Source organism: Carassius auratus, chromosome 32, assembly GCF_003368295.1.
Source record: "Carassius auratus strain Wakin chromosome 32, ASM336829v1, whole genome shotgun sequence".
Lineage (NCBI taxonomy): Eukaryota > Metazoa > Chordata > Actinopteri > Cypriniformes > Cyprinidae > Carassius > Carassius auratus.
Window position 1 is genome coordinate 22,050,159 of NC_039274.1, and position 10,744 is coordinate 22,060,902.

At 37.6% G+C, this 10,744-nt stretch overlaps 1 protein-coding gene across 2 annotated transcripts in view; it reads left to right on the top strand.

Moving 5' to 3' along the window:
* The first annotated feature begins 943 nt into the window (after nt 1-943).
* Nucleotides 944-10,744, top strand: part of LOC113051840 (zinc finger homeobox protein 3-like) — a 154,779-nt gene continuing 144,978 nt past the window's right edge. The window contains exon 1 of one of the 2 annotated variants that reach the window (XM_026215974.1): nt 944-1,326. The gene's annotated coding sequence lies outside the window, so the exon portion shown is untranslated. Of the gene's footprint in view, nt 1,327-9,949 lie in introns of those variants that run through there. The other variant, XM_026215973.1, reaches the window with a different exon arrangement.

The window sequence follows — 10,744 nt, forward strand, 5'->3', positions numbered from 1 at the left end:
GAGCTCTTGGGAACAATTAAACATCATTTTTAACCCTGCTCGATCCACAGAGGTAAAAATAATCATAAAAATGTTGCCAAATAGAAGAGACGCAGGGGGACCGTTCAGAAATCACAGTCTGTCTCCTTCTCTGTCCTTTATTCCCTCAAGTGAAGCCCAAGCAGCACAAGCGAGAACTCTCAGAGCCGTAGCCTATGATAGACACATTTACACTGCTTTCTATCCCAGCCCCATGTGGCATTCCCTTTTGCTTTTCCCTCCTCCTTTTTTCTCCTTCAATGTTGGAACTGACATGTGAATAAACATGTACTGTCTAAGTGGCTTTGTTGTTGTGTATGAGAGATCTTCCGCAGAGTGCACAATTACGCATGTTATTACAGGAATATGTCTTGCTCTGATTATGGGGGAAATTAAGTTTCTCCAGATTTTTTTTCTTCTTCTTCTCTTTCTCCCTTTTTTATGGAGAGAAAGAGCCCCTAATGCCACAACAGGGAGAATTACTCAAAGAAATGCATTTATTAATGCAATCTGGAAAATCATACGGTTTTGTCCTGCAGCAGTAATAAAAATAATTATATATTAATTTTCCGTTCTCTGAAACAGCTTATTACATAATTCAAAAGACTTGATAGAAGCCATATTGTTCTGTGTCCTCCCCTCCTGAAAGAGATTTAGCCGGCTCTTTCTCAGGGGGAACGAGCACGCAAAGTGAAAAATCTGCACTCACTTATGAAGCATAACTAACAGCGGCCTCACCTCCTCTCAGATCTGCTTTATAAAAGGCAAAGTGCGTGTTTATACATTTCTGTGAGAATCTATTAAATGTGTTTTTTTTTGTTTGTTTCATCCTTTGTTCAGTTGCATGAAAGAACTTTTGCTTTAAATGCTAATAGCATTGTTTTTGTTTTTCCTATCCCTAGGTGGCGCCATCACTTTGAAAGGCTTTTCCACCGACTGTGGATGCTTCAAACCAAATCTTATGACCTGGTCTCGTAGCTTTGAAAAACCTGGAAATACCTGGAATTATAGGACTACATCATCCCAAGCCCTTGCCAAGGGACCTACTAATAGTGCCCAGGCACTGGATCTGAAAGCTTTACATTCCTCTTTACTTTTGAATTCACCAACAGACCAAAAAACTAAACAAAAACGATAGCTTTAGAACTAGTGATAGATTACGGCCATCCGCCTGCCATTGCACCAAACCTGCTGTGACCGCAAGGGTTGTGACCTTTCTGGCGCCCACTTCAAACAGACACTTGAAAAGAAGGACGCGGTCAGAGAGGGCTTCCGAGCGGTGGCAACTGAAACCAAAAACCCCATCAGGTAAGGCTGTGAAGTCACTTCTTTTCCTGCTGGCAACACCCCCAAAGCTCCTCGGGGGCTTTTGAAGCCCAGATGGACTCCCTGCGTCCACTCCCACATAGATGGCTTTTCCTCCATGCTGGGCCTACAGGAGAGCCCACTGTAGATAAAGGCTTCCCGGGTTTGAAGACTCAATCACCTGTCTGCTGCTGTAGGATTAGAGGGAATGTGTGCTGATTGAATTTGTTTGGCTCAAAGATGCTTAGGTGCAGGGAAATCCTGGAAAGCACATGAGAAGGAGATCTACTTAATGCAAGTTGACCTGTGCTGCAGGAATATTTCTGAGTTCAATACAAGTTTAACTAAATCAAAAGCAAAATCAACTTTGATTCCTTTTCTTAAAAATAAACAAATAAATAAATAAAACGACAATATATGTACTATTATTTGAATGTGAAAATAAAACGTTTACTTTATGCAACATTGCAACTTTAATACAATGACATTTTAATGCTTAAAATCATAAAATGACCATAACATGCTAAGGAAAGCTTTACAGCACAAAAAAAAAAAAAAAAAAAAAAAAAACTTTTTTTGACAGGAGAATTATTGTAACTGTTTTTAAAAACTTTCAAATTTCTGCTTTTAAAATCTTTCAGAAATTGGACGCATTTAGTGCGTCCCTATAACTTTTTTTTTTTTTTTTAAGAAAACCAGAGACGAGTTGAAATTACTTTTTGCAGTAATCAACATAATGCCAAAGTATGCTGTCAATAGAGCTTAACTTGTATTAACCCGATATATTCTTTTAATGCTTGTTCCTACCTTGGGAGTAATTTGTGTATGGTTATTTTGAGAGATGTGTTATGGAAAAATATCTCCCCTTGAGTAAGAACGCTGATTTAGTTTTTAGTGTTCCTCTGACCATTTCACCTGCGGTCGTTGCCTTGTGGAGCTTTTAATGTCTGATCTGACTCTTTAAAATGACTTTCATTGGGGTATTTGGAGATAATGCAATCATTTCTTTGATTTAAACGAAATAAGTTCATTTAAACGTTTTCACATGAAACACATTAACATAAATTAATTCTCTAAACATTTTTACAGTGGAGTTACAAAACAGTTACAGAGTGCTGCCACGGTGACTAGCATAATCGTGTGTAAATGTTAAGCAGTGATATTTTTGTTTTGCTAACATGACAGACATACATGCTTTTTAGCTGTTCAAAATGATGGCATTCGCTGCTCTCGCTATAACCCCGAATGAAAGTAAATAGTTATTATAGAATTAAGCATTTAGAAAAAGAAAAACAGACAGCCATGGAGGTAGAACGCAATACACTTCGGGGATCGGCCAGGTTCTGAGAAGAGAGCAGGGCCTTTGTTTGGAAAGTTCAAAGTAATTTTGCCAAATTTAGGTCTTTTCACATTAGTACTCAGCAGGGAGCTGTCATTTGTGGGGAAAGAGAAAGCAAATAAATAAAAAACCAAACAGATGGAGCACTGAAGCTTTTTGTGCATCTTGCTCATGTATTATTATCCAAAAAAATATTAATAAATACACTTCAAAGCATTAAGCAAAAAAATCCATCTCTGTTAAACTAATTAGCGACTTGGAATGGGCTGCGTCAAAGGTAGGCTGTAGGATCTAAGGGGTCATGCACGTTCACAACAGGACAAATGTAAATCAGCAGAAGCCATAAGCGGTGAATGCCCCCATCAAGAGAGCGATCCCCCCCCCCCTCGTCATTCCCTCCACCCGTCCTCCTCATTTTCCCCCTCCATCCGACAGAGCTAATGGAACAGTGCTCTTAGCCCAGGGCTCCGGCACCAGACCCCGCTCTGCATGAGGGATGTACTGCACTGCGGCCGGGGGTCGCTCCCTTTGTGCCGGCCCTCCTTGGCCTCGCGGTAAAAAGAGCCATGCGTGATTTCATACATGAAAGATATATGTAATTGGACAGCAGCAATGCCTATACGCCATATTTACAATTCTAAACAGAAGATGTGAGAAGCAATTCCCTTTATCTCTCTTGGTCATAGCCTCTTTCTCTGCAAGGAACGAATTTCTGCATATCGCAGAGCCCATGATGTACAAAAAATACATGAAATGCAGATTATCACACTTCTTATTTACTTTCATTGTGGATGAGTTGAATGTGTCATTCTGACACAGCCCAGCATCGCCTCGGTGTCCTGTCTCGTTGCTAGATCGCTTGGACACAAAAATAGAGGAATTATTCCCGCTGGCCTCGTATTCTGACTAATACCGTGGCGGTGATGTTGTCGTCCAGTTCCTGAAAGGGACGTCCCGATGCTTTGTTTATCCGTGTTGAGATAGCGGATGCATTTGTTTGTTTGTGACCTTCATAACGCATCTTTAATAATGCAGTAATATTTGAGTTGTGAATAAGAATTTGCATTCAGCAAGACTAAATGGCTCGGTTTAATGCTGGGGAACATATATGTAATTTATTTCAAAGTTTGCTTTTGACTTGATGCGGTAGAATCTGTTTTATGTGATATCTGACTTGTCTTGTGGGTCGTGTTGGGGACACACACAGTCGTGTTGTTTGGTGGGGTCCCTCCTGGAGTGTTAATGTACTGCCAAGTTAAACACCTCTCTTGTTAATTGTCCTAACGTGTTCATGCTTTACCCGTGAACGGCTTTTTTAATGGCTTGTTTTATGGGCGCGTGGAGCTCCAAGGCCAGACGGGGTCTCCGCCGAACCTTACGGGGGCAGCATCCATGTGTTACTGGCCGTGATGCACAGCTTGTCCCCTTTTTGACGTCAACCCTACCCCCACCTCTGAATTTGGCAGAAGCCCACCTGCCTCTGAGTCCTGGAGGTCACAGGGGCGGGGGTAATGACAGGGTTAAACACTGTGCAACCATGTTCCAGCCGCTGTGGTCACTTGCAATTATACCCCAGCTACATCACCCACAAGACTAGTTGCATGTTTTAGGCTTTGGTAGAATTTGCTGGTCCATGTTGCTCCTCTTGACCTTTTCCTTGTTCCTTAACTATTCATATTAATTACTATTACTTTCACATTAAATGTATACATTATGATGCTAAACTATTTTTTTCTTCTTCATGATCAACAAAATTAGTGAAACTTATTCTGAATAATTTTACATCACCAGTGCATTTTTTTTTCTTTTGCATTGAACATTGATTTCAGACCATCTTAAGCTATTAATTGTTATGAATTATCTATTCATATATTTATTGCATTTATAGTTTAATAGCAAATATTTGGTTACAATACAATATACACATTTTTCTTGTATGTGCGTGTTTTGTCTGGCTCATTTTACATTTCAGTGATTCAGACTTCACACACTTGTATAGTCATCATCATATTCAGAATTACTTAATGAAATATTTAATTTACATATTTAAGTATTTTACACATAATATTATTTACAAGATGTTTGGCAGCATAACTGTTGAAATATATAGTATTTGTCTGAAGTCCATCACACACATACACACACACACACACACACACACACACACACACACACAATTAAACAAGTCTGCGTGGAAGAATATGTTGATGGGTTTGTTTCTGCATTTGTCTTTGAAAATATGTGTCAAGAAAATCTCATCTGTCTAATTTTTAAGCTAACTATTCATGACATTTGGGTCATGAAATCACCGTATTTCTCGGTTGGAAACCCGGGGTCTCCTCTTTGAGACGAAATGACTTCCTGAGCAAAGCTTTGCACATAATCCTGCCATATATGTCAGATGAAAGAATTGGGGAGGGATTTGCACGGTGACCCTTGGCGGGAGCCCTACTTCTCTGTTGCCCTTCTGTGGCTGCTTCCACCTGCTATACATGAAACCTATGATCCAGCTGTGGATGTATATAGGTGAGCTTTGCTAAAAAAAGAAAAAAAAAGAAGAAAAAATAAAGTAAGGAAATAGAATATGTCTCTTATATTATTTCATGGACAGGTGGTCATATTTGTATATTATTGTGTTACGTAGGGCTGAATATTGTATGAATGTAGTCAAAGCAGAGAATGATTCATTTCAAATGGAGGTGCAGGCCTGTAATGCGCACATTGCATTGCATCTATATATCGCGTGTTGATGTCGAGATGCGGGAAGACAATCTTCGCTATTCTGCTTTGTGCTTGATTCTTGAAATATGCTTTAGATCATTTTGTTGCAGCGCATTTTTAAACTGGACAGTCGTTTTCATTTCAGCCTGCGTTGTTCTCTTACCTGCACATTGATAAAATGGAGGTTGCAGAGAATCGGCGGTGTGAGGATGAGCTGGTTTCAGTTGTAGCTCCTCTGGACGCAGGCTTGCTCCAGGCTGCTTTTCTTTCTGATCGTTGCACGACCGTGAACAGAAGCATTTGTACTGCTTTACCGCGCAGATAGTGAATATGATCCGTTCCTGGATTTTTAAAGGTGTATTTGAATGTGCTTCTGTTGTTTTCTTTAAGCTTATGCATTTACTGAGCATGCCTGTAAATGTGAATGCGTGGCATAATGCTCGTGTTGTTCTGCTATCGATAAAATGATATCATTTTGTAGTAGATTTTAGATTTAAGTAATAATTGATAAGATGATCGGTGATGCACACAAATACACGCACACACACACACACACACACACACAAACAAACACACACACTGACGCACGCAGGTGATACACTGATATTTTTTTATATTAACAAATTCACGTGTTCGGTTTTCTTCTTCTCAGTGTTTATAAAGGGTTATAATCAAATCATATTTTTTAAATGTTTTCCAATTACATTATCCATTGTTTACATCTAGACCTTTTTTAGGTTGCTGAACATCTTTCGACTGAAACCGAGATTAATAACAGATTATACATACTTTTACCAATCTGTATGCAGAATATCTTGTGCAGAGGTTCGTTTTTTTAATTATTATTGATTTAATTTATTGTTTTTATTTCAGAATTTATTTAGCTAGATTTAGAGTTCGCATGTGTTCATTTTGTTTGCGAACTGCACCTGTTTGGGCTGTATCAGGTAACTTTAAAAATCCAAGTCAATAATACTGGAATTTAATTTAAGGGTAATTATGAATTAATTAAAAATATTTGCATAATTAATTAATATAAAAAGTTAACGCGTGAAAACATTTTGGAGAAGCACAACATATACGTTCGCTTTTTAACATATTGTAATTTTGGCTATTTTGATAACAAATTATAATTTTTTTATAATTAAGATGATACATTGACATTTATGCTGTGCGTTATTCAAAATGTTCATCTTAAAATCTGCACAAAACAAGAAAATATTAACAGGAACGTTCTCATTAATTAATTAATTTATCAAAAAATTAAAGCCTAATTTCAAATTAATTTTAAACAAATTTTTTTATTTTGTTTCGGGTTTAGATGTTACATTTGCAGACATCTTTGTTTTCGGTATAGGCTACAAAACAATAAAAACGTGTAAAGGAAAAAAAAAAGGCACGAACATATTTAGCCATGGACAGTCTTTTGTGGTATTAAATAACGCATTCGCTGAAACATTGAAATATTAGTGAGTATAAAGTGTGTTTTGACAGAGTGAAAGAAACATATGGTTTAATTTAGCACCGCGTAACCGAAACTTTGCGTTAATTAAAAGCGTCCAGCACTTTTTTCAGTCTAGACATCTTTGTTCCACGGATATTTTGAGGTATCAGGTTATAATGTAACGGTAAAACATGCATCATTATCCTTACATGCATGTATTTATAAACAGTTATTTTATTGGTTTTAAATAGTTGATTTAAATGTTTATATTACAGAAAATGTATCATTTACACGGAGTTAGATGCAGTTCTGCGATTAAACATTCTGCATCACTACAATAACAAAATCATGTAAATAAAACGGTCTTTTTAACCATTATACAGTGGCATTTAAAATAAGAGAAGGCATGTTTTCATCTGCATGCAAAAAAAAAAAAAAAAAAAAAAAAAAAAAACTATGCTGTTTTCCTTCAGTTTGTCTTTAAGGTGCATGATAATTAATGCATTCCTTTGACATGCATCATATTTGATTCACTCACGTGCTTATCATATCTGCGAGCTGATTTATGTCATAATACGACAATGGCATTTTATCTGTGAACCTTGATGTTACACAGTCATGAAATAATTTCGCATTAAGTGCAATATTACTTATTCTGTCTTACAGCGTTTAATCATTTATACACTGCTGTATAAATGAATTCACTGCTGCTTTTCTGTATTATTATTTATGATTTCCATCATATCTGAATTGTCCTATCTCATGATATTTTGTTTTTCTGTTTTAAAAGTTGCCTCTTTAGAAAAAATAAATAAATAAATAAAAATAAATCACACAAAAAATGGTCTCCAGTTGCGCGCACTTATATGGCTTCGTGCGTAAAGTTAAGATATTCGATGAAGCTGAATGAAACGTTAAGCAAGGAACCTAGTCATTCGCCAACAGACATTTACCTGTATGTTTATGTGCTCGATTTGACGCAGTCCGGTGACATAGGACACGCACAGATCTGCTGCAGATGGCAGATAGGGAACATATATCCCTGACAAGTCAGGTTCATGTTGTGTTTGAGTCCCATGGCCAGAGTGAACATAAGAGGGCGCTGCCATTGCACCTGGTAACACGTCCTGCCCCATGCAGCCACCCGTGGCTTTCAGGCCGGACAATGTTCTTGTGCTGTCAATGCCATTGAGTCCCAGTGTGATTCAGACCAGCCATGCGCCACAGCTCTCTGATCCTCTGCTGCTGCTGTCCATGCCCCCGTTGGAGGGCCCGTTCCCAAAAAGTCACCGCTGTTCACCGGTGACTGAGTTAAAGTTGTGTTAGTTAACCACGCGGGAAAATGCTAATTAAGCGCGAGATTCTTTCACTAGAGACGCATGAGGATGGAACTCCTTTGATAGCTTCATACGAATGCAAATTGAACTTGTCTGCCTTCCATGTTAATACAGTGACATAATCCTATATATATTTAGATTATATTTATCTAAACTAGAGTGTTTTAATATAAAGTTACGAGACTGCTGTCTTTATCTCTGAATTCTTTCGCCTGTTTTCATTTCCTTACGGCTCATTTTTGGTTTTTATTATTCAATGGTGACGTGCAATGCATGAGGGTGAAAATCACAGACAAGCTAAAAGAAGCTTACATACATGCACATTGTTTTAAATGTATTTGTAAGAATTTTGTCCTCTCTAAATTTGGTAAAACAATTCTTACATGATGTTTTCATCATGAATAGCAACGGGTTGTGATTTGGTTTCTGCAGTTTAGGGTTCATATCTGAAATGCATTGTTAGCACGGCGATGGACCGAGGTTTACACACACATCTCTAGTCAGATCAATCAACCTGTTCAACAGAGGGGTTGGTCATGTCTATTTGGATGTCTGTTCAGTGATTCATATTTGAGACAGAGCATTCGTAACTGATCGGAGCTAACAGATAAGAAACACATTAGCATGCGATGACTATTATGTGGGTATCTGCTGAAGAAAACGAAGCATAAATATGGCTATCAAGCGCCAGACAGGACCACACTGCATATTCAAATGTGCTTAGATTGGCCATGGCAGGTTACAAAGCGACAGACAAGCTCTGATTCTGTCCCTTTTCACGCATCGGCCTCTTATTATCTCACTTCCCCTCTAACTCTTCACGCACTCTTATTTTCCGTGCATTCATGCAAGGTTTTTTTTTTTTTTTACAGTCCCTCTTTCCCAAGAGAGCAGACACAACACCAATCCTGAAGACTCTCTAAAGGCAAAATCCGTATGCATATCAAACATATCGACGTTTTATTTTTGTAACTTTTCATTTGTCACTTCTGTTTTCCGTCGCACGTGACGGAAGTTACTCCATGTGAATGGTTAGTCTTTCTTACTATTTCATATATATATACGTGCATAATATATATATATATATATATATATATATATATATATATATATATATATATATACTATGCACGTCAGCAATAAAAAAAAATATGTGCTTTTAAAACTAGAACTTACATTTACGCGAGCACACACACGGACACCCACGCGCTATCCACGCACACACAACAGCAACTGTCACGTCTAGCCTATATTATTCCACGAGGCCCGAGTGTTTAATATTGCTAAAGTCTGTATAATGCATTGATAGCCGTTTCTGATAATGCTTCAGTGCAATAGATTTCAGAGATGTTATAGGTGTGTTTCTTTGTAAACTCCCAAAGCGACTGCATGCTCTCCAACATGTTCTGTATGGTATGACATGAGATGGAAATAAAACAAATACCACTTGTATTACACTCTAAATTTATTTAAACTTAAGATATTGCACTAGTATGGTAGTACATTGAAATATTACAATTCATGTGATGATTATTGGGATTATTCATTCTACAGCATGTTTATGACAACTGAATGCTTAAGCCTATACACACACAACAATCAGTTATAATCGTGGAGAACAACATAAACATATATTTATTTTATGATATACAAATTACATATATTGCCTAATGCGACAGTAAATGATAGCACATAATTTGTCATCAAAATACATTGTATGAAGAGAGAGAGAGAGAGAGAGAGAGAGAGAGAGAGAGAGGGGGAGAGCACGAGATAGATAGATAGATAGAGAGAGAGAGTTACAAAAAAAAAAAAAACACTCAACAACTAAAAAGTTATATCTGATAATTTTCCAATAAACATGTCATCGATAAAAACAGAGTAGTTGTATTTGGCAGGATTAAGGCACCTAAGAGTTGTCAATAGCGAAAGTAGTCATTGAAAGAGAGAGAGAGAGAGAGAGAGAGAGAGAGAGAGAGAGAGAGAGAGAGGAATTGTCATTTCTTTAGTGCGAATCAACAATAGAATTATCATGAGAAAGGACACTGGCCTGGGCTCAAAGGTCGGATCTGGGATGCACGCTTTTGATTCGGGAAGAGGGCGTTTTAAATGACCACTAAGAGTAGGAGAAATGTTTTGGGGCAAAGTGAAAAAAGCAAACCTGTGGAGAAACCCACCGATCTATACTACAGTTGTTACTATTGATCAAATGTCACCTCTTTGAACGCACGCGCTTGAAAGTTACACTACTTATTGAGAATTATATAATAAAAAATAAAAAAAACAACCAGCATGTAACGCGTATCGTGTCATTTTATCGCCGCTGACTGTTTAAAGAGCGATTTACATGCTATTTAAATGTCTCACTAAATAAACATGAATTCTGTTCACATGCTCTGTTTAAATTTTTTTAAATTGTAATAACATATTAAAACAACATAGGCTACTGAGCTGTTTATGCCTATAACATGAGATGAAGTAAGCAAATTACAGGAAAGAAAATGTTCATTAAAGAACATGTGTTTTTTACATTGCACCCAACTGTGTGTGAGTGTGTGAGACAGAGGCGACAGAGAGAGG